A 26427-nucleotide genomic window follows, 5' to 3' on the forward strand; every position below is an offset into this window, starting at 1 on the left:
TGTATTTCACATATACAGAACAAATATTTTAAAAATTGATATGGAACCAAAAAATACCCTTACTAGCCTCAGCAATCCTGAGAAAGAACAAATTTGGAGGGATCATAATACCTAATATTAAACTATACTACAAAACCACTATAATCAAGACAGGCTGGTGCTGGCCTGAGACCAAACACATAGATCAGTGGAACAGAATAGAGGGCTCAAAAATAAACCCATGTCTCTATGGTCACTTAATGTTTGACATTTGGGGCAGGAGCATACAATGGAGTAGGAACAGTCTCTTCAATAAATGGTGTTGGAAGAACTGGAGTGGTGCAGGCAAAACAATGGAATTAGACCAATTCACACTGTATACCAGAATAAATGAAAATGGATAAAGAACTTAAATATGTCATGATACCATAAAAGTCCTAGCAGAAAACATAGGCAGTAAAATTTCAGACATTCCATGTAGTAATATTTTTGCCAATATACTTCCTAGGGCAAGGGAGATAAAGGAAAAAACAAACAAATTGGGCTACATCAAATTAAAGTTTCTGCACAGCTAAAGAAAACATCATCAAAGTGAAAATGGAACCAGCTGTATGAGAGAACATATTTTCCAGTGACATATCAGACAAGGGTTTAATCTACAAAACATATAAACAACTCATATGACTCAACACCAGGAAGAGAAACAACCCGATTAAAAAAAGGGCCTAACACAAAGGACCAGGGCAGAAGCTTTTCCAAGGACCCAGAGACATTTGAAAGGATGCTCGGCATCACTAGCCATCAGAGAAATGCAGATCAAAACCACCATGAGGTACCACCTCACACCGGTCAGAATGGCCATCATAAACAGATCAGCAAACAACAGGTGCTGGCGAGGCTGTGGAGAAAAGGGAACCCTAGTACTCTGCTGGTGGGAATGCAGACTGGTGCAGCCATTGTGGAAATCAGTGTGGAATTTCCTCAAAAAGCTGAAAATGGAACTGCCTTTTGACCCAGTGATTCCCCTGCTGGGACTATACCCTAAGAATCCCAAAACACCCATTCAAAAGAACCTATGCACCCCAATGTTCATAGCAGCACAATTTACAATAGCCAAGTGTTGGAAGCAACCTAAATGCTCATCAGTAGACGATTGGATCAAAAAGTCATGGTACATAAACACAATGGAATACTACGCAGCAGAAAGAAAAAAAGAACTACTAAACTTCGCGACAGCATGGATGGAACTGGAGAGCATTATGCTAAGCGAAATAAGCCAGGGGGCGAAAGACAAATACCATACGATCACACCTGTAAGTGGAACCTAACCAACGATACAAAGATGCAAGGCAAATAAGACCAGCAACACTGAAAGGAAAAGAAACCAACAGAGACAAGAGGGAAGGAGGGAGGGGGGGCTGGGGAAAAGGAAGGGGAGAGGAAAGTCAAGGAACATATAGCAAGGACTCATGGACAAAACCAAAGGGGAAGAGTTGAGGGAGAGAGGAGGCAAGGGAAAGTGGTGGGGGGAAGGCAGAGACAAATGTATTTGAAAAAATAAATAAATAAATTTAAAAAAATAAATTAAAAAAATTGGGCCCAACAGACACTTCTCCAAGGAAGACATACAGAAGGCCCAGAGACATATGATAAAATGTTCAACATCATTAGCCATCCGAGATATGCAAATGAAAACCACAATGTGATATCCTCACACCTGTCAGAATGGCTGTCATTAACTAGTCACACACAACAAGTGCTGGTGAGGATGTGGAGAAAAGAGAATGCTAGTGCACTGTTGGTGGGAATGCAGCCTGGTGCAGCCATTGTGGAAAACAGTATAGAATTTCCTCAAAAAATTAAAAATGGAACTACCTCATGACCCAGGGATTCCACTGCTGGGATTATATGCTAAGAATCCTGAAACACCAATTCAAAAGAACTTGCACACCTTTATGCTCATAGGAGCACTATATACAATATCCAAGTTAGGGAAACAGTACAGGTACCTATCAGTAGATGAATGGATTAAAACACTGTGGTACATTTACACAATGGAATATGACACAGAAGAAAGAAAGAAGGAATTGTTACCCTTTGCAACAGCATCGATGAAACTGGAGAGTAGTATGCTAAGTGAAATGGCCAGTTGGCTAAAGACAAAACTACATTACCTCACTTATAACTGGAATCTAATGAACAAAGTAAACTAATGAGAAAAACAGAACCAGAGATGTGGAAACGAGGAAAAGACTGACAGCTGTAGGAGGGGAGGGGAGTGAATGGTGGAAGGAAGCATAAGGGATTTGTCAAATAACATGTATGAATGACTCAGGGACAATGGAAAGGGGATTGACTGTGGGAGAGAGGGTAGGCTGGGTGGAGGGGAGCAAAAGGGAAAAAATGGGACAACTGAAATAGAATAAACAATAAAAAAGACCCTAAAAAATTCTAATATCATATAGTGTAATATTATAGATAACTGTTAGACGTAATGTTAATACCTAGTGTGTAGAGCTCTGAATAGATCTATGAGCTCATATCTATTGCTAAGGGAGTAGAAATTGATACAATATTTCCAAAAGTGATTTTTAATATATGTTAAAAGTATTAAAACACAATTTTGTCACAATAATCCTACTTTCAAAAACATAACAAAAAATATTCAGAGGAATAGTTATTTCTATGTTTAAAATTTTTGAAACAATTTAATGTTCAAAAATAGAAGACTAATAAAATCATCACTCAAAAAGTGAAATATTGTGCAGCCCTTAAATTAATATTTTTGAGGAATATTTAATGATATAAATATTTTTGATAAAGACAAAAGGCAAAATACAATTGTAAATAATGCATTTACCTCAGTTCTTTTAAACCACAATATACATGTACATGGGGACTGGAAAGAAATGAATCAATATTTTTGAAGTCTTTATCATTACACAGTGTAACTTTAAAAATTGACTTGTATTACTTTTAGATCTGGAGAATTGTTATGAATTTCATTGAAAATAGAGCATGGTAACTAAGAAGGAATCTATCTTTTTCTATACAGTATATAAAATTCCAAAATGTGTCTTAACTGAGGAAAGCTCTTTCTTTGAATCTCCGTACCCAGTTTGTGTATTTGTACAAGAAGTGTTAGGTGTTATTACATCACCCTCATCGTGATATAATATTTTGGTTGTATTTTCTCTGGTTTTGAAGTTGGACTAATGGTGTTGTTAAATAAAGGGATCCCAAATCTGTAAAGTTGTAGAGATAGAGAATTCATGGTAATTAAATATCATTTAGTCATTAAATCCAACTGGAAATGCTAATAATTATGTCCCAATATGATTTCCTCCAAGATATCTCAAATACCATTGATAAACAGCTAAGAAAAAAATAAGGGGATTAGCAGTAATTATCACAAAATGGTTTGCTATTAAATTAATTGAATAAAAACTAAAGTAATTGGATTATATATGATCTTCAACAGCTACTAGAATTTAAACTTTAATTAAATTGTCATAGTCATTCAAAAATAAATATTTGAGCATAAACTATTTTTAAACAACGAGAATATCAGAATACTAATTAGAGCAGCCTACACCCCCAACCTTAAATTGAAAGCTCTATCAGACTGATTACCAACCAATTTTCCACACGTTAAAATCATTGGGAAAAAAAAGTGTTGAGCTCTTGTAATCATTTGCAGGCTCTTCAAATATTATTACTTGATAGGAAGTCAATTAACATCGACTAAGAAAACTCATTCTTAAACAATTACCCAGGCTACTTGCATTAAAGGAAACCTAGGCTTTTAATTTTGCCTGGAAGTTTTTAAGAGTCAGACTTCCCCAGCTAAGACCAAAATTATATTTTATGAACTATTTCTAAATTTACCATGAAAGGCATTTTAAACATATGACATAATTTTTCATGCCCAGCTCATTCTAGTAATGTTATAGGGTAAATATAAGTAAATAAAATGCTGTATAGGAAATTTTGTATATTCGTATATTCATATAAACATGCATACAGGTAGACACACATGTACACATATCATCTGAAACATCTTTCAGGTAGCTACTTGATGTCTCTAGGGCAAATTGCTAAAGATTTTCCTGAGGGAAAGACAAGCATTTTATTTATGTATGTATGCATATATGTATTTATTTATTTATTTCTGTGTTTATTTATTTATGCTTTGATTTTCTAGTTCTGCTTTGCACAAGGATCATAGAAACACAAAATTGCCTTTTTCAAACAAAAATTTTCAGAGACAAAAAGATGAGTATTTAAGTTTTCTGGCTTTAAGATTTTTTTTATGCAATCTGAACTATCCCTAGAGAAAATTTTCTTTTAATCTTTTTGAGAAATGCTCGATAAAATGATTCACAAGACATATTATTTTAGATTTTTGGAAAAGTTACTTTGAGTTACTTTTTTTTTTTTTTGGTATTTGAAGATTTTGTTTATTTATTTTTAGAGAGAGGGGAAGGGAGGGAGAAAGCTGACTGAGGATCAAACTTGCAACCTTTTGGTCGGCATTCAATTCACTGAGCCACATTAGCCAGGACTTGAGTTGCTTTTAATTTAAATTACAGGCTTTCTCCAGCTGTTTATGGTAGATTGAGATATTTGACTTCTTAAATATTTTAAATAGAAGTTTTACAGGTTTAATCTTTTATCAACTTTTTCTATTGATATTTGATCTATGTATTTAAATATGTATTTATGTATCTATCTCTATTTTATACAATATCTCCCACCCAAAACTCGATTTTAGTATAATTAATAAAATATGTAACATAATATCTTTAATTAAATTTTGAAAATCATGTGGTGCTATGTACATAAATATAAGGATATAATAAGCATAAGTACAGTTATAAAATAGAATTTTGAGTTATGATAATGGTAATGATGGTTGTATATTTGTCATAATCTGATTTCTTCAGAAAAGAGGGTGGTGGTATTCACAGAGCAAATAATTTCACCTGGCGATTTCAACCCAAAAGAGATCAAGGAGACACTTTTGAATTTCAGACTTATTGGTATAAAGGTTGTTTTCAATAATGTTGGGAGAAAACATAGTTTTCCAGTCAGCAAGTATTTTTCTTTAAGTTTTATAATTTGCATAAATCAGTTCCCTCTCTAGTTGAATACATTTTATATTTTAATATCAAACTAATATAATATAGCTAGCCTAGTCTCTGGCATCTGAAGAGTAATATCCCAATGCTGTTATAGTAAATATCTCATTATTTCAATTTTTTGGCCAATAGTAATGATTCTTGAGTTTTTCTCGCTTCTCTCTAATTTGCTTGTTTCTTCTGTTGAAGAAATTCTAAATTCTAATTAGACATAATACCAAGTTATAACTAATCATATTTGGAATGGGAAAGTAGAGTTGGAGAGCATAAGTATGATACTCCAGACGTTTTCTTTAACTCCAAAGGCTGAGATTTTGATAATTATATATTATCTAGAAAGATGAGAAAATTGGGAGGTAACTTACTATGAAGAGTTAATAGTGAAGTTGTAACATTAGTAAATTTACTGTTTGTGATATATTTTTGAGTTTAAAACTGTACTCATCTTTTTGCTTTAGAGTGCTTTACAATTTTCACTTAATGTATTTGTATTAATATACCATGTAGCTGTTGAATTCAAAATTATATCATTTCAAAGGGAACATTTCCTCCCCATATTAGGCAGCTCTGGACATAAAACTGTACACAAAGACTCTCAAAATCAGACCACCTAGCCCCAGGAAAACAATATGTTTGCATTATTTACTGCTCTAAGTAGAAAAACAAATACTTAATATTTTTTCAAATATTTAATTTATTTATTACCAGAGAGAGGGTAAAGGAGGGAGAAAGAGAGGGAGAGAAACATCAATGTGTGGTTGCCTTTTGCATACCCTCAACCAGAGACCAGGCGTGCAACTTGTGCCCTGACTGGGAATTGAACCAGTGACACTTTGATTCGCAGGCCGGCACTTAATCCACTGAGCCACATCAGCCAGGGCTTAATATTATATTTTTAACTACAAAGGTTTTTTGACTTTTTTGATAATTTTCATTTATTTTAAATTGTACTTATGTATATCTGCCCCATCATACAAATTGTTGTTTCTCAGGGTCTTGTAAACTACATTTTGCATGTAAAAGTAAAAGTTGGAACAATTCAGAATTATTAGGTGATAAGAATAAGCAATGTTAATCTATATTATAAATACATGACAGTCAATCTTATAGTCTGAATTTCCCAGCTACATAGGAAATAAACATTTCCAAGAGTATTAGGGGAAAAAAATGTATTAACTGCATCCTGCATTACATGACTTAATACAAATATAAAGTGACTTTTATGAAAAATCAAAGGCATATTTAGTGGCCCTTTTTTCTTCACTCTGTAGGTAAAATAAAACCAGAGGTAAAATAAGACATGAGATTTGTTTCAGGCTTAAGACTTTCAATGGCAAGGTAGAGTTTTTGTTTTTTATAGATGCTGAAAATGGGGATGAAACTGAAATTGCTGAAGCAATTGCTACTCCAGAATTGCTCCCCTCATAAAATTTATAAGGCCTAATAAAATTTCTATGATGTCTTAGCTCATGTTAATCTTCTCATATAGCTGTTCAAATTTAAATGGATCAAGAAATTGAAAAGAGTGACAAGTTTGAAAATTATAATATTGTTTTTAGTAACCAAAATATTTCTGTGAAAAAACTTGAGGAAATTTGTGGTAAATGTGTCTTTCAGATAGGATGGAGGTCTTTGTTTTTGTGGTAAGAATACTTAGCAAGAGGTCCACCCTCTAACAAAATTTTAAGTGTGCAATGTGATATTGTTAAATGTAGACACTATGTTCTACAACAAATCTCTACACTTATTCATCTTGCATAACTGGAATTTCATACCTATTGATCAACAACTTTCTATTTCCACCTTTCCTCCACCACTGGCAACCACCATTCTACACTGCTCCTATAGTCTGATTATTCTAGATACTGCATATAAGTGGAATCATGTCGTATTTGTCCTTCTGTGACTGTTCTATTTCACTTAGCATATACCCCCCGGGTTCATCCATGTTATTGAAAATTACTGGTTCTCCATCTTTTTAAAAGCCAAATATATTCTGCTGTATGCATATCACAAATTCTCTTTAACCATTCATGCATAGATGGACATTTAATTTGCTCCCAAGTCTTAGCAATTATGAGTACTGCTACAGTGAACATGGAGTGCAAATATTTCTTCTAGATCCTGATATTTCTGTACATACACTGAAGTGGGGTTACTGCGAGTTCTATTGTTAACTTTTCGAGGCACTTCCATATGTTGTCCACGGTGGCTATACTACTTTACATTCTAACCAATAGAGTACACAGATCTCAGCTTCCCTACATCCGCACCAACACTTGTTATCTTAAAAGTAGCCATTCTAACAAGACATATAATATATGATGTATAAAGTAAATTTATATATGTTTGAAGATGATGTGATCTAATATTTAGAAGATCCCAAAGAATATAAAATACCCACCTGTTAGAACAAAAAAACAAATTCACTAAAGTTGCAAGATACAGAATCAACATACAAAATAAATTGTTTCTTTACATTAAAACCAAACCATAAGTTGAAGAAATTAAGAAAACAATTTCATATACAATAATGTCCAAAATACTTAGGATAAACTTATCTAAAATGGTAGGACTATTTAAAAGTAAATAGGTAGGACCTATTAAAAGCAAAATTATTAAAAAATGCAAAAATGTAAAAAAATATGGCACTAAATAGAATAAAAAAGATAGTTGTTTATGTATGAGAGCTGAAACAAGAAGGCATAACATTGTTATGTGTTACCTTAGCTGGGAATGTACGTCTCAGGACACTCTAATTTTGTGATGTGCACACATCTGCAAACAAGCATATAAAATGGATGTATAAACTTTGGGGTTACAGATAAATTATAGTTTGTAGGCAACTCAGCAAATAACGAGGACTGACTACATATCTGGGCTTCATGCTATAGCAAAACTTGTACATAAAAAAGTTCTTGAAATTAAAAAGCTTCTGTACAGTTAAAGAAAATACCATCAAACTGAAAAGGGAACCAACTCTATGGGAAAATGTATTTGCCAATGATACATCGGACAAGGGTTTGATCTCCAAAATATATAAAGAACTCACATGACTCCACACTATGAAGACAAACAATCCAATTAAAAAATGGGCAAAGGACCTGAACAGACGCTTCTCCAAGGAGGACATACACAGGGGCCAGAGGCATATGAAAGGATGCTCAACATCACTAGCCATCAGGGAGATGCAAATTAAAACCACAATGAGACACCATTTCACACTAGTCAGAATGGCCATCATAAACAAACTCAACAAACAACAAGTGCTGACGAGGTTGTGGAGAAAGGGAACCTTAGTATACTTTCGGTGAGAATGCAGACTGTTACAGCCACTGTAGAAAACTGTGTGGAATTTCCTCAAAAAAACTAAAAATGGACCTGCCTTTTGACCCAGCAATTCTACTGTTGGGATTATACCCTAAGAATCCTGAAACAATTCAAAAGAACCTATGCACCCCTATGTTCATAGCAGCACTATACAATAGCCAAGTGTTAGAAACAGCCCAAGTACCCATCAGTAAATGAAAAGATTAAAAAGCTGTGGTACAGTTACACAATGGAATGCTATACAGCAGAAAGAAAGAAAGAACTCCTGTCCTTCACAATGGCATAGATGGAACTGTCAGGTGATTAAAGACAAATATCATATGATCTCACCTTTAAGTGGAACCTAATCAGCAAAACAAACAAGCCAGCAAAATAGAACCAGGGACATGGAAACAAAGAGCAAACCAGCAGTCCCCAGAGGGTAAGGGTGAGGGAGATAATGAATGTAAGAAGAAGGGTTAAGTCAAGGAATATGTGTAAAGGACCCAAAGATAAAGAGAACAAGGGTGGGGGTGGGGGAAGGATTAAATGGGGGAGGTAAGGGGTGGGTAGGGCAGGGGAGAGTAATGGGGGAAATATTTAGACAACTGTACTTGAACAAAAATTTAAAAAACACACAAAAAAGTTCTTAATAGGTTATCAAATACTATTTGAGCTATGAAGAGCTTGTACTCAAAGTCGATGGGATGCAAAATGCTTAAATGGGTGATTTACCTCTCCTGGGACTATCTGAATGATCCCTCTTGATCTCTTTACATTCGCATTCCATTCTGTACTTTCCCAAAAAGGAACTCCAAAACTAAAATGCTCCAAAATCTTAAAAGATAGTTCAAAAGGAAAAAATGTTAGTCAACCTACTTAATTGGTGTCTCCATTGGTAGTGACAGCTACTTAAAGAAGAGGACTTGATAGCTCTGAAATCACAAACATTCTAATGAATTGAAAAATCACACAAGTACTAGAACAGATTCTATTAAGTTCCCACAATTACGCATCAATATTTTTAGAGTTTGCTATTCTTTAGTTCATTCTATTTTTCTTTTTCTTTTTTATTCATTATCTAAAACCACAAAATATATTCTTCATTGAATACACTCAATATATCAAGTACTATTATTCCTGTTAGCAGGGATACTAAAAAGTCAGAACAAGAATTAGTTACTATTTGAAAATCTTCCAACTGATATCTCATAAGTAAACATTTTTAATATATTTTTATCCTCACATTTTTGAAATAAACAGTGTGGCTACCTTGAAAAATAGCTCTTCATAAATATTACATGGAATGAATACTTAATGTAGATGAATGTAATATCACATATTCAGTGTATATGATCCTTAATAATTGTAGAGATGTTTTCAATTTGTTTTTATTGAACATTCTTTCTCACACACACACACACACTGACAAGATGCATTTCTTTTTTTTAAAGATTTTATTTATTTATTTATTTAGAGGGAAAGAGAGAGGGAGAGAAACATCAAAGTGTGGTTGCCTATCGTATGCTCCTAACTGGGGACTCAGCCTGCAACCCAAGCATGTGCCCTGACTGGGAAACAAACTGGTAAACCTTATGTTCACAGGTTGGCATTCAAGCCACTGAGCCACACCAGCCAGGGCAAAAATGTATTTCTTTAGATCTAAATATTAATATATTTTGTATACATAATCCAAAGTAAATAAGTACCTCAAATTTTCATTTGCACCCAGAAAACTTTTTGTTATTTTATTTCAGTGGTCACAATTTTTCCCTGTTGCTCTCCCCTGCCATACTTACCCCCAGCTCCCACAGCCAATCCCCACTCCATGTCAATGGGTCATTCATACCTGTTCTTTAACTAGCTCCTTCCCCACTTAACCAGCTCCCCCTTCTGCTCTGGTCACTGTCAGTCTGTTCCATGTTTCTATGCCTCTGGTTCTATTTTGCTCATTTGTTTGTTTTGTTCCTTAAGGTCCTCTTATGGGTGAGATCATATGGTATTTGTCTTTTGCTGCTGGCTTATCTCACTTAGCATAATAATACTTTCCAGTTCCATCCATGCTCCTATAAAGGGCAGGAGTTCCTTCTCTGCTGTATAGTATCCAATGTATAAATGTACCAGTCTTTTAACCCGCTCTTTTAGTGATGGGAACTTAGGCTGTTTCCAGCACTTGGCTGTTGTAAATAGTGCTGCTATGAACACTGGGGTGCATAGTTCTTTTGAACTGGTGTTTCAGAATTCCTAGGTTATCATCACAGCAGTGGTATAGTTGGCTCAAAAGGCAGGTCCATTTTTAGTTTTCTGAGGAAATTCCTTCCTGTTTTGCACAGTGGCTGCACCAGTCTAGGGAACAACTAGTCCACCAACAGTGCACTAGAGTTCCTTTTTCTCCACATCCTCACCAGCATTTATTGTTTGTTGAATTATTAATCATGGCCATTCTGACCAGTGTGAGGTGATATCTCGTGGTTTTAATTTACATTTCTCTGATGGCTAGTGATGCTGAGCATCCTTTCATGTATCTTTGGGTCCTCTGTATGTCCTCCTTGGAGAAGTGTCTGTTTAGGTCCCTTGCCAAGTTTTTAATTTGTTTGTATTCCTTTTCTTGAGTTGTACAAGTTCTTTATATATATTGGAGATCAAATCCTTGTCCAAAGTATCATTGGCAAATATGTTTTCACATAGGTTCCCTTTTCATTTTGATGTTTTCTTTAGCTGTGCAGAAGCTTTTTAACTTGATGTTGTCCATTTCTTTATTCTTTCCTTTATTTCCCTTGCCCCAAAAGATATATTGGTAAAAATATTACTGCATGGGATATCTGACATTTTCCTGCCTATGTTTTACTCTAGGACTTTTATGGTATCATGTCTTATGTTTAAGTCTTTTATCCATTTTGAGTTTATTCTGGTGTATGGTATGAGTTGGTGGTCTAGCTTCATTTTTTTTGCATGTGCCATTCCATTTCTCCCAACACCATATGTTGAAGAGGATATTTTTACTCTATTTTATGCCCTTGTCCCCTTTGTCAAATATTAATTAACCATACAGAAATGTATTTATTTCTGGGATCTCTATGTTCCATTTATCTGTGTGTCTGTTCTTATGCCAGTATCAGATTGTTTTGATTACAGTGGACTTGTAGTATAATTTATTTATCAAGTATTGTAATCTCTCCTACTTTGTTCTTCTTTCTCAAAATTGTTGAGACTATTCAGGATAATTTTTGGTTTCATATAAATTTTTGAAATATTTGTTCTCTATCTGTGAAATATGTCATTTATATTTTGATAGGGATTGCACTGAATCTATAGATTGTTTTGAAAACTATGGGCATTTTAACAATGTTAATTATTCCAATCTACAAACATGGTATATGCTTTTATTTATTTTTATCTTTCTTTATTTCTTCAGTGTTCTGTAATTTTCCGAGTACAGGTCTTTTACCTCCGTGGTAGGTTTATTCCTAGGTACTATATTTTCCTTGTTGCTATAAAAAATGAGGTTATTTTCCTAGTTTCTGATATTTCATTCTTGATGGACAAAAATGCCTTTGATTTCTGAATATTGACTTTGTGTCCCACTATTTTTCCAAATTCACTTATTAGGTTGAGAAACAGAAACAAACAAGAAGAGTCACGTTTGACTCCCTGTCTTTGCGGTGCAAACTTCTATGGTAAGAGACCTGTGGGATTCAGTGGTGCAGTCTCGTTTGTCTCCTGATCCTGATGCTCTGGTGATGCCCTTTATGTGTTTTGTGAAGGCTCTCAGCTGTAATTGGGTTTTGGTTGTTGCTGGATTATTCTTTCGTGAGTCCTTCCCTTCAGCTGGCTGACTGAGAGTCACTCCACCCACCACATCTCGTATGCTGTCGTACAGGTGCTGACAGAACAAAACCCAACAGCCCAGGAAAAAATACACCTACAAAAATAACTGCCACCCATAATCATACCATCAATGGCCAATGAGCCAATATTAATAAAGGTGTAAAGAGATTAAGACTATTATAAGAAACAAAATGAATCCATGATGAATAACTGAAAGACAAATGACTTTGAGAGGGTAAAGAGAGGAGTAATAATAAGACTAGGAAATAGAGTCAAGGTGAAGGAGAAATTTGTATTTACATTGTAAATATAAAATGGAGGGAAGAAGGTGGAATGGAGCAGAAGAAAGGAAGCCTATAGTATTAGGTTTAAACAGACATTTTTTAAAAATATAGTGAAAGGGAGAAAAAATACAAACCAAATTGGAGAAAAATATCCACCACAGCACTAACAACAACAAATGAGCAAAGATTAATATAGATGGGATGGGAATAAGAAGGAAAAAGAAAAAAAGAAAATCTTAAGAGATGTCTAGAGGAAAGAGAAGTGATTTTGAGAGGATAAAGGGAGATAGAATACTGAATTGAAGAAAGAAAACTAAGCTAAGAGAGGGAAAAATTAAAATTTAAAACAAAAAAGGGAAACAGGAAGGCAAAATGGAGTAGGAATGGAGAATCATAAAATTTGAGATTTGAAATACAAAAATAGTGAAGATCTAGAAATAAAATGCAACAATAACCACCATATCCACAACCAAAGAGTGAAGATTGAAAAAGGTGGAGAGAAAATAAGTGTGTTTTAAGAATGGGAAAAAGATTATGAGAAGACTAATGACAAGAAAAATGGTTTTGAGAGGAAGGATGGGGGAGAAATAGTAAGAGTGTGGAATGGAAACAAGTCTTAGCAAAACAGAAAATAAAATTTAAAATGAAAGTAAGAAGAGGAAACAAGAGGGTAAAATGGGGTAAGAGAAGGGAGGAGCAAAATATGATATTTGAAACAAACTATAATATAAAATCTAGTGACCTAATAGGCACAAACTTGAAGGATGAGAAATGAATGTTAAAAATCTATGCAGGGGAGAAGATAGCTCAAATCATGAAGACTGTAGTGAAATAAGTCTCAGTAGAATGTAGTGTTTACCACCATCTTCTCTTTCTAGATCTGCCCCTGCTGATGTCAGATGGGGTCCCCGTCTGGCTGCAGGCAGCCTGTTAGAGACTACCAGCAATCCATAGCCTGTGGCTGTCTCTTTCAGTTGCTAATCTAGTCGATCTATAATCAGGAGTCAGGCTTCAGTGCCATAGGGTGGAGCAGAGTAATTCCTGCAGGTGGGGCTATTGCTTCCCTTCAGACTGACGCCACTTGAACAGAACTGCTCTGACTGAGCAAGACGGCTCCTGCAGTTTGTGGAACGAGTCAGCATAGAGATCCTGATGGCTGCCCCCTTAGTTCTCTCCCCAAAGCCACCATCGCCTGACTCTCTTCAAGCATTTCTTTTCCATTCTGCACTCCCTTTGCTGGAGCCCAGGGTAAGTGCCTGCAAACAAATTTGTGTACAGTGGCCCTTTAAGATTTTCTCTATGTCTTCAGCCTTTTCTCCCTGGTAGACAGAAACCCCACCGCTTTTCACAGATGGGTGTTATCTGAGTTCCTTTCCCAGTTCTGGTGCTATACATTGGGTAGCCAAGCTTCGGGTTTAGAGCCTACACTTCTCAGGGGGAACTCCACTCCTGGCTGCTGAAATTTCCTTCTGGTACTTCAGCTGCCACCCTTGGGAGCCCAGCCAGCCCTCTTGCATCTCCTTCGCACTCTGAACCAGTCACACCGTGGTGAAATGGGCTCTTCTCTCTGTCCATAGTTGTAAGGCTTCTCTCCAGCTATTGTTCAGTCGGTTATTCTGGATGATTTATCTACAATTTAGTTGTAATTCCAGATTGGTCCTGGGAGGATGTTAGTGTAGCTTCCACTTACTCCTCCACCATCTTTGATATCCCCTCAAGGTCTTAAACTCTTCTCTACTGACACACTGCTGGATGACATGAACCCTGGTTCTAGTTTCTAGTCTTCCAGATCGGAAGTTCTGTTTCCAAGAGATATAAGCTTGGCAGAAGCAGACACGATTCATCTGAATCACAGCAAGCCTCCTTATTCCCGGACACAGAGGCTCAGGTCAGCAGTCAGTGATTAGACCATCTAAATTTTGTTGTTGTTGTTGTTGTTGTTTTTAGAAAACAGTAATTACTGGTTTGCAAACTGTTACTGTTTACATTTTTAACTAAAATTTTAAATATTTCAATCCATGTTCTATAGAACATGAATTCACATTCAATCTGATTATTTGGAGCCAATTTTTTAAAGAAATGTTCATTTTTAAAAGATTTCATTTATTTATTTTTGAAGAGAGGGAGAGAAACATCAATGTGTGGTTGTCTCTTGCATGCCCCCAACTGGGGACATGGCCCACAACCCAGTGCCCTGACTGAGAATCAAACTGCTGACCCTTTGGTATGCAGGCCAGCACTCAACCCACTCGACTCACTGAGTCACACCAGCCAGGGCTACTTGGAACCATTTTTTAAAACTGTGATGAAATTTGAAGCAAATTTAATAAAGCAGAATGTTCTCCAAATGTAGAATGTTAGAAAATTGCTTGAAGTGCCCAAAAAACAGCTGGCAGACCTGTCAAATAATTTTATTAGGTAGTTCAATATATTTCTAAAAACAAAGAAAAGCAACAACCACATCATAATGCTATCTATTGTTTTAATTACATCAAAATATTTATTTACACACTTAAAACATAATAATGAATCTAAGCCATGGATATTTAATATGGATTCAATATTATGAACTCAGTTTTTACATTCTTTTTTTTCAAATATATAATGAACTGTTGATCTATTCTCTTACCTCACTGACCTACTTTTTAATACATGATGAATTAACATGTCATAAGTATAATCCAATTTTTATCTTCTATCCCATTGCTACTTACAACTGAACACAGATTGTTCTAGCAAATGAAAATCATGATTTAAAAAAAAAGATTTTATTTATTTATTTATAGAGACAGGGATGGAGGGAGAAAGAGATGAAGACATCAATGTGTGGTTGCTTCTTGAGAACCCCCTATTGGGGACCTGGCTTGCAACCCAGGTATATGCCTTGACTGGGAATTGAACCAGTGACCTTTTGGTTTGCAGGCTGACATTCAATCCACTGAGCCACACCAGCCAGGACTGAAAATCATGATTTTACAGTTAGACATTATCTTTTTTATTAAATCATTTCTTATTGTTATTCTATTACAGTTGTCCCAGTTTTTCCCCCTTGCCCTCCTCCATCCATCCTACCCCCCAGCTCCCACAGTCAATTCCCAAGCTAATGTCCAGTCCATGGGTCACTCATACATGTTTTTTGTCTCGTCCCTTCTCCTTCTTTACCCACTTATCCCCTTACCCCCTCCCTTCTGGTCATTTTTCTGTTCCATATCTCTATGCCCGTGGTTCTATTTTGTTCATTAGTTTATTTTCTTCATTAGATTCCGCTTATAGGAGAGATAATATGGTATTGTCTTTCACCAATTGGCTTATTTCATTTAGCATAATATTCTCCAGTTCCATCCATGCTGTCACAAAAGGTAGGAGTTCCTTCTTTCTTTCTCCTGCATAGTATCCCATTGTGTAAATGTACCACAATTTTTTGATCCTCTCATTTATTGGTGGGCACTTAGGCTGTTTCCAGCACTTAGCTGTTGTGAACAATGCCACTACGAACAAAGGGGTGCATGAGTTCTTTTGACTTGGTGATTCAGGACTCTTAGGATGTAATCCCAGCAGTGGAATCACTGGAACAAAATGCAGGTCCATTTTTAGTTTTTTAAGGAAATTCCATTCTGTTTTCCACAGTGGCTGCCCCGGTCTGCATTGCCACCAACAGTGCATTAGGGTTCCCTTTTCTCTGCATCCTGGACAGCAATTGTTGTTTGTTGATTTATTAATGACAGCCATTCTGACAGGTGTGAGGTGATATCTCACTGTGGTTTTAATCTGTATCTCTTTGATGGCTACTGATGCAGAGCATCTTTTCATATGTCTATGGGCAATCTGTATGTCCTCCTCGGAGAAGTGTCTATTTGGATCCTATGACCATTTTTAATTGTGTTAAATTTGATATGTCCATACTTTGACTATGGTAATAGTTATCACAAGGGTTTGCCCACACTTACCAAATGGTGCACATTACATATGTTTAGTTATTTGTCAATCAATTATACCACAATAAAACTATTTGGAAAAAAATAGTTACAAATATAGTGCTATAGTGCAGTCTAGTGCTCCTAAGCACAAGAAGCTATGGCATGCCTTTTGAAGGAAATAAATGTGCTGAATAAGCTTTGTTCAAGCAAGGGTTAATAAATTATTATTCACTGTGAGTTTAATGTAATTGAATCAACATTATGGCACATTCAGCTAAAGGAAGAAGAAATTCATCAATCTGCATGTGAGGCCACCTGGAAAAGTGCTAGAGTAACATCTAAAGTTCATTATGAAGGTATAGAAGATATGCAAAAGAGACTAAATTTATGTGTTTGCGAGGTGACAACCAACTTTAAAAAGCATGTTTTTAGGGAATTGCAAGCAAGGTAAATGAGGTACCACTACACACCTCTTCCAATGGCTAAATACAAAACACTGACAACAGCAAATGCTGATAAGGAAGAAGCAACAGGAGTTTCCATTTATGGCTGATGGGAATACAAAAGGGAGTGACCACTTCTGTCAGTTTCCTATAAAACTAAACACAATCTTGCAAATGATTCAGCAAAACCTGGAAGTAACCAGCACGGGCTTCAATAAGTGCATGAGTAAACAAACTGACACTTTCAGACAACAGAATATTATTCAGCACCAAATAAATGAGCTCAAGCCATGAAAAGACATTAAGGCAACAAAATGCATAATTCTAAGTGAAAGGAGCCAATCTAAAGAGGTTCCATACTCCTTAATTCTGAGACTATAACATTCTGGAAAAGACAAAACTATGGTGTTAGTAAAATGATCAGTGATTGCCAGAGATTTTAGGAGACAAAGGGAGGGATGAATAGGTAAAACACAGGGAGTTTTTAGGCCAGTAAAACTATTGTTTAATGCTATTAAGGGTGAATAGGCGTCATTTACACACGTATCAAAACCTTTACACAAAGAGCAAAAACTAATGTAAATTGTGAATAAATGAGAATGCTCTGTATTTTCTGCTCATTTATCTATAAGCCTGGAACTGGTTAAAGTATATTAATTTAAAAAAAAAACAAAAAAACAGAAAGCATAGTGGACAGCATTATTGAAAGATGAAAGTTTGAGAAATTTGCAGTCACTTTATCCAGGGTCAGGAAAATGTTAACTTCTCTTGCCCAGTGCTAGCTATCTCCTACCTTTCAAAAGTTGGTATGTTATGGAAAATGTTAAACTTGCAGACAAGGCAGGTTCTGCAGTTCATGATGCAGGGGAAGAATTTTTAAAATACTTATGTGTTATACAGGAAAAGGGTTAGGTAAATCAGGACTTTACCAAATGAACCTGTACAATGTAATCATTATAATTATAATTGACAATTGTTAGTTTATATGAGCACCTAATTTTAACATTCGTGCATACTTTCTGATTAGGTATTACAAGGCAGGCAGAAGCATCTTGGCAAGCACGACATATCATAAGTGTTTGTTTTTAGAACCCATCTCGTTGCTTTGCTCGTTTCAAGAGAATATACCTCAGTGCCTTTTCAAGACGGTAACATGTGCTTTACATTGTTTATTTTATATCTTGATTTTTTTATTATTATCTACTAAACTTATTATTTTATAATAAACCCAACACAAAGATGAGCATTAATAATAAAGTATATCATAGTACAACTCTGTTAAAAGGGAAATTCTGAAAATATACAAGTTTTGGAATCAATTGACAGATTCCAAGTTTAAAAAACTGCCTTTCAAAACTAATCTACTAAACAAATGATAAATTAGATCTTATGAAGTAAAAGTAAACCATAAACCACTGTCTTTCCTTGCAGTATAAAACTCTGTCTTTTAAAAACAAGATGATAAAACATAATACAATAAAAAATGGTATTGAAACTGTTAGTAACATATTTTTCCTACTCTAAAATGATGAATATTTTTAGTATTTTTAATGTTTGGCTCTTGGCAAGGTCAATTTCATTTTTGAGGGTGGCCAGGGAAAAAGTTAAATATGTAACAAATGAATCCCACTATTCCCATCTCTAAAGTTATACATATGTTACCAAAATTCAATGAAATATATTTGATTATTTTAGCTAAGCTTATTTAATACATATAATTTTAAAATGTATTATATGACAACTTGATTGGAATTATATGCCAATGGACTGGGTGTTGCTTTTTTTTTAAACTTGATGTTTGCTTTTTAAAATTTTAAACCAATTTAAACTACTTTTCTGTAGTTTTTCTCTTTGATAGCATTTATAAATTAAACTTTTGATCACTTCTTGGCCTTTTGGCTAAGATCAAATGTAGTATCTCTTCTTATCAGTTTAATATTTGACACCTCCTCTATCCGAGGACAAGATATTAAATAGATTTTTGGAATTAGGAGATGGAATAGGGGCTTACTCTGTCCACGCCACTCATTGACCTGGTATTGCAGTACTTCCAGGAACGGTGCACCAAAAAACAAACAAACAAACAAAAAAACCCAAAACTTTTGTAATCTGTTTTCAGTTTCCAATTTATACATATTTGCATTCTCAAGCAATTAAAACATGACAAATGGGATGCTGTAAGCTATTTTACGAATTATTATTTGTATTCTGAATTTGATAGTATTGAAAATCAAAGACTAATATACTGACTCTGACTAAATACAGATTTTTGATTCTATATTTGTAAAGGATTTTCAAATCCATTATTTGTAAATGCCATTATTTAATCGTTGTATTTGCTTTGTGATTTCTTCCTTATTTACTTATCATGTGTATATTTTATTTTGGTCATCTGTTAACAAAATATCATTTTTTTCTATATCCTTTTGTTCAGTGACTTTACATTTCTCTTTGTCTTACACTCATTATTAGCAGAAACAAACTCAGTTTTTTATTAAGTAAAATATCTGTTTTAGAGTATATTTTAAGAGACTATAAGCATTTTTGTCTTATTATTGCCTTGAAAACAAGATTTGCTTATCATGAAAACTGCTTTCTATCTTATCTGTATTTATTAATCTTTTATTACACTGTGGTCCCCATAAATCTAACTCTCCTTTGGGTTTATAGATTTTACTAATATTGCCCTTACAAGTTATCATATTAAAAGTGAATTACAATTCTTAATATGAAATTGTTCTAAAAAAAGATAAGTTATAAATTAAGTAGCAGTTTTCATGTTACTTAGAATCATTTTCTCCCTCTCCATCATTTCCAGGGACGAAAGTTTTTGGTACTAAATTTTTCCATTTTTTTGTATTCCATATTCCAATTGCATTTGGGTAAGCTCTGTGGGATCACCCCAGCTTTTGGAATCTTGTTTGATAATTAGACAAGAAAACAAATATCATAATGGACCAATCTTAAAATATATAAATAGAGATACAAGAAAATCTATGATAAAGCAGCATATACTCATAAAAACAGTTGCATTCATTGATTCCTCTATGCATAGAAACATTTTGCTTGTCAGTTCTTAAAATTAGTACTTAGGGCAGTGAGCCATCCAGAATGTATGAGCAACAATAAATGGAAAGCAGAAATAAACTCAAAAATTTGCAGCCAGGTCAAACTGATGCATCTATCATTTGGTATAAATTGAATAGAAGTGGAAACAGACATTTAAACATCACATCTAGATTAGCAGTTGTTCAATGCTAGGTTGCAAAGTGAATGAAAGTCTTGCTAGGTATTCTCCAATCACTGAAGTGAAAGAAAGAAGAAACATTTCAAAAAGTGAGGGGAACCAGTAAAAAGATATGAGTCCCTTTTGCAACTCATATCAATTTTTATGCATTCAGTAATTTCTTTTGAAACCTAAGTTATTTTTACTTCTCTAGTAGAAACAAATAAGAATTTGATTTTCTTAGACACAAAATAACATAAAACTTAGGCAACTCTAGTTTTCAGTTACTTATTTTTTCAAAATTATTGTGAATTTTTGTCATATCAATTTCTATTGTAAAATTTCAGGAAACTCTTTTGTGAGTCTCTTAGATTTTTGTGAGATCACAATTTAAGAATTAGGAATTGTTCTTATAGCTACACTAAAGGTACACGTTATAATGAGGTTGGAGTGCTTGGAAGACTTAGGTTTAAATCCTAACTCAGTTACAGAAAGTTTTAAGAAAATTCTTCAATTCCTTCTAAGTAGGCAGCATAGTGCAATGCTTATATTCATGGATTTTAGAACCAGACTTTCTGGATTTACAGCCTATCCTTTGCTAGGTACCCTTAGGCAAGTTCTCTTTTCCCAGGAAAAAGTTAGGAGTCCTGTCCTACCTACTGCAGGTACCAGATTGCACAGCCTCTAGCTGGCTAGAGCTGGAGGAGAGGAGAAACTCTTAAATTAACTTTGTAGTTTTGGTTATTAGTGCCGTATGGATATAGTAAACACATAGACTGCTTTGGGATATAAGCAGGTGATTTTTTTAACTTGTTTACTTTATTTGTTTTTTAAACTAAAAGACATCAGAAAAGACTTAAAGATTGTACTACTTATCATTGGTGGCATAGATAAAAGTAGGCAAATCTGGGGCTTAAAGGAACAGTGGAAACAAAAATAAAACTGCTTTATGATTACCATGAGTCCTGGTTGTTCACAGTAACAGTTATACACAGATTTTGCAAGAATACGGCCACTACAAGGGGGGACCTCCTAAAAAGCAACCTGAATTATTTCCTGGACAGCAGCCTCTTGTAGTACAGGTTTCCCTCACTAGGTGAGTGTTCCAGGGACCCATCTGTATCAGTGTACCAGCTGGCATTGTTGTGAGAGGCTGCGTTTGGCTTCAGTGAATCCTTTTTGGAGGCTTTCAACGTGTTAGCCCATTTCATGATGGGTGATTTCCCAGCGCACCTGCCTACACTGTGCTGAGTGTTCAGCAGTTTTTGACCCAAAACAATGTAACTTCTGTGCTTCCCCTTCCCTATTCACCCCATCTCTCCCAGAGCAACATTTTTTTTGTTTCCCTGGATAAAAAATAAAAGTCCTCAAAGGGAAATGTTTTGTTGATGTGGAAGAGGTGAAGCAAAAAACAACAGAAGCACTAAAAGGTGTCAAAATCAATGAGTTCAAAAACTGTTTTGAGCAGTTGAAAAAAAATATCTCAATAGGTGTATTGCATCAAATGAAGAGTACTTTGAAGGTGACTGAAGTTTAAACATGTAAGAATAAACACACAATTTTTTATAAATAAATTCCATTTTGGGGAGTTTCCCCCTCATATAGTGGAAGTTTTTCAACCCAGGTAAGCACTGAGATTACTAAACATGGCTTAATGAATGTGTATAAAGAGAGCCCACTTCCTTCCTAGAAGAATTCTTCCTCTTTTTATATACTTCTGCCTAACACCTCTCATATTTGGGTTCTCTTAAAGTAGTCATGTATTTACTGGATATTTTGTCCTATACTAAAAAGAACAATAACAATAACATTAAATAAAATAAATAAGGTTAAAATACCTTAGGGGTTTATGTGAAATGAATTCTTATTTTTCAAGCTAGTTGAAAAAATTCTCTGTGGTTCAACAGTTTCAATTTTTCCAGTGCAATTTTCCACAGAAAGTACAGTTCAATTTTCTATGAACTTGTTGTTCTCTGTGTACTCCCTATGTAGTAAAAGAGCATATAGATTTAAAAAATGGTAGTATGTTCATCATCTTCAACAAGTCTTAACTACTTTAATAATAAGGACATTTGAATACAAATTTAGAATTTATATGAACATAAATGAACCAGTACTCTATAGAATGATAGAATCAATAACAAAATAAGAATATTATAATATGATCCAAAATAATGAACAATCAAGTAAAGAAAAATAATGGAAAGATAGGAAAAATATTTAAAAGATTAAGAAATTAGACATTTTGTGAGAGTGATGAAGAACATGTAAAAGAGAAAAGACAAAAATTAACAAAATAAAGAATGAAAAATGAAACATTCACAGAACAAAATATTGCATGCAATAAATTTGAAACTTTTATGAAACATATATTCTGAGAAAAAGTAAAGCACCAAAACTGGTATGAGAAATGTAAGCTGTTCATGTTACAGGCCACTTACCAATTTAGGTCTTAGAGCCAAAAACACAGATGCTATTATTTATTTTGAGTAGCTAGTTACAAAAATCACTAGACAACTTTTAGGGTAACCGACAGGAAATATTTAAAGCATTTTTTGTGTATATAAATGTGCGTGGGCGTGTGTGTGTGTGTGTGTGTGTGTGTATGTGTGTGTGTGTGTACAGAGAGAGAAAGAAGGCCTGTTCTGTACTGTCATTCTCCTATTAGTGCTTGATACATCCTCACTACATCTTCCCTATTTGCCACATAAACTTCAACTGGATACCTTTGAATCTCTATTTTGTCATCTATTTTCAACAATTTAATTTTATATTGAATAAGATATATGCTATATTTTTATTTCATTGCATCCATCTAAATGTATTGAGTCTTATTCAGGCAAACAGGCACATCAGCTAGATCATGAGAAACCTTCAGTTTAAGCATTCTAAGGCAGGCCAATCTATTCCTTACTTAAGGGCTAGAGATGTCCTACTTCTAAAACATCTTAGCTTATAATAGAATGCCTAGATATTCAATGAGGTATCTCTGTTTTTGCTTGTCACATCTGCAAATTCTCCCAACAATGTGATATGTTGAAAATATGCGTTCACCTCACTGTCCCACATTATTTGCTCTCTGCCTGGTCTCACAGAATCTCTCCCAGTGCACACGTAGTTTAGTATTCAGACAAAACCTCAAAGGGGACCATATGTGGTGTTTTTGACCTGCTTGTCTGTGCAACTCCTTCATCGCTGATTCCCTGTCCTTCACATTCCAGCTGTTCAAGCAGCCACATCATCCAAACCCACAAACCATGTAGCTTATTGTTAGGTCTCTGCATTGTTTAGGCTTAAATTCCCTGTGTCAAAATCAGGGTGGTGACCCCACAGAACACAAGTGTGGATATGAAGATCACCTCTTATGAGCCAGTCTCTCAAGCAGTGCAATTCCGAGCTTCCCAATGTCTAGTAAACAGGTACATCATATATCTTCACCAAACTTCCTTCATTTTTTATTACATTTATTGAGATGACATTGGTTAATAAAAATATATAGGTTTCAGGTGTACTACCTGGTCATAAAAAAGAAAGAAATCTTATCTTTTGTGACAGCATGGATGGACCTAAGTGAAATAAGCCACTCAGAGAAAGACAAGTACCATATGATTTCACTTCTATGTGGAATTTAATAAACAAAATAAAGTAACAAACACACCAGAAACAGATTCATAGATGGAGATAATAGACTACCAGCTGTGAAATGAGAGGGGGATTGGAGAGCTGGATGGAAAAGGTAAAAAGATTAAACGAAAAAATTTAAAAAACCCTCATGACAAACAACAGCATGGTGATTACCACAGGGAAAGGGCAGTGGAGGCAGTAGAAGAGGGTAAATGAGGATAAATGGCTTAGGGTAGTGAACACACAATATCATATACAGGGGATGTATTATAGAATTGTACACATCTTTGCTTCTTAGTTGTTTAAATCAGAAGGATATGTTCAGTGCCTGCTACATTATCAAGGCTCGATCCACGTCCCTGTCTACTTTTAATGCCTATTTTCTTTTATCTCATTCAAATTCAGAACATATTAGGTGATATATCTGATAAGGAGTTAATATCCAAATTTTATAAAATACTTATAAAACTCAACACCAAAAAAACAAACACCCAGTGAAAAAAAAATGGGCAATAGACATGAATAGACACTTCTCCAAAGAGGACATAGAGGTGGTCGATAGACATATGAAAAGATGCTGAACATCACTACTCATCAGAAAAATGGAAATTAAAACCATAATGAGATACAATTTCACACCTGTCAGAATGGCTGTCAACAATAAATCAACAAACTAGTGCCTGTGAGGATGTGGAGAAAGGGGAACACTTGTGCACTGTTGGTAGGAATGCAGACTGGTGCAACCACTGTGGAAAGCAGTATGGAGATACCTCAAAAAATTAAAAATAAATTTGCCTTTTGACCCAGTGATCCCACTTCTGGGAATGTATCTGAAGGAACCCAAAACACTAATTCAAAAGAACATAAGCACCCCTACTATGTTCATTGCCGTATTATTTATAATCACCGACATATGAAAGCAGACCAATTGTCCATCAATAGATGAGTGGATAAAACAACTATGGGACATTTACACATTGGAATACTACTCGGCCATAAAAAAGAAGCAAATTTTATCCTTTGCAACATTGGACCTGGAGAACGTTATTCTAAGAAAAATAAGCCAGTCAGAGAGAGATGAATACCATATGATTTCACTCAAATGTGGAATCTAATGAACAAACTGAACTAAAAAGCAAAATAGGGACAGACTCCTAGATGGAGAGCAGATGACAGCTAGTGGAGGAAGGGGAGGTTAGAGTGTGGAGAGTTTGAGCAAAAAGGAAAAAGAGCTCATGGACATAGACAACAGTGTGGTGAGTGCTGAGGGAAGGGAAGAATAATGGATAATGGAAAAAATTACAATGAAGATTAAATAAAAAAAAACAAAAATAGAAATCATGCATGGTTTCCTATTATTGATTAAATTCTTAGATTTTATCACCATGATTTCCCAAACTACTTCAAAAAGTTCATTACTCTTGATTACTTCCAATTCAGATAAAACATATAGCATGATTTTACTTCATTCTCTCTTCACCAATGATTTTGTCTTAAGAATAAAACTATTTTTAACAAGATAGTTTTGATGGAATTACTTTCAGGGATTATTTTTAGTATTTGTATTGTCTCAAATTTTAATGAAATTATTTTTTAATTTTTGTGTCAATAATCATTTTATATGATATTTTCCATTGCTAAATTTTCTATCAAATGAGATAAATTTTGTGAAAGCCTAGTGTACACTGGCATTTCATAAATAATATTTGCTGTAACTGCTGTCATCATCGTCATCATCACTAAATAGCACTACAATCACCGGCAACATTCTCAAGAATGTATCAAAATTTCTCAAGCTGTATTGCTTTTGAATTCATTTACCAATTACAAAGATGACAGATCTGACTCTTTTGGAAGAAACTGAGTTTCCTTCTCTCTATCTCTCTCTCTGATGAAAAACATTTCGACACTTGAGTATACAAAAATATTATTAATAATAGTAATAATCATAATATAGAAAAAACATGTTCTACAGTATATTGTGATTCTACATACTAAATATATTTGACTTATAGCCTACCTTAGAAAATTTAGGAAGTTCAGTTGTCATATAAAGTCACCATCTAATTTAGTTGCATAAATAATTCACAGCATCTATAAATCAATGTGACTAATTTTTTAAAAAGCAGAGGTCTTCTATTCAAAAAGAAATACTGCCTCAAAAAGGAGGCCCTCATATACACTTATAATGACTTTAATCATAACACTGAGGACACTGAACCAAAATTATTGCTGAGATTTTCCTGACCCAGTTCTCTCAAAAACCATTGCAGTTACAAGTGTGAAAGTGATTTAAAACTGGTTTCCAATCTGGTTTTATGTCAAATACTTATCTTAATTAATGGAATAATGATGAGGTTCAGGAATCCTAGAATTGGAATGCCATATCCTAGCTTGCCCCAGTTTTCATTTCATGGATAAACTGGCAGAAAGGATAAGTGATAAGCCTTAGATTTGTAATCAGTGATATGAGGAAGACTAAGAGAAATAAAAAAGGTATGTATGTTGATACCCATCTGTCTTTTCATTATTATTCTATAAAGATTTTGTTATCTGTCAAAGATGATTTACTAAATTCTTCTGCCATGAATGTAAGTTTCCTGAGGATGCATTTGTGTCTCTAATGAAAAACTGAACCCCCTTTATAAAATAAGTACAACAATTCACAAAAAAAAG

General features: G+C 34.6%; 1 non-coding gene across 1 annotated transcript; it reads left to right on the top strand.

Moving 5' to 3' along the window:
• Positions 1-18780: 18780 nt before the first annotated feature.
• Positions 18781-18971, top strand: LOC129076076 (U2 spliceosomal RNA). Its single transcript, XR_008529696.1, has one exon. It is a non-coding gene; the product is annotated as a U2 spliceosomal RNA (small nuclear RNA).
• Positions 18972-26427: the final 7456 nt, after the last annotated feature.

This window comes from Pteronotus mesoamericanus, unplaced genomic scaffold (assembly GCF_021234165.1).
Source record: "Pteronotus mesoamericanus isolate MK-2021 breed Mesoamerican mustached bat unplaced genomic scaffold, CSHL_Meso_final contig_56, whole genome shotgun sequence".
NCBI lineage: Eukaryota > Metazoa > Chordata > Mammalia > Chiroptera > Mormoopidae > Pteronotus > Pteronotus mesoamericanus.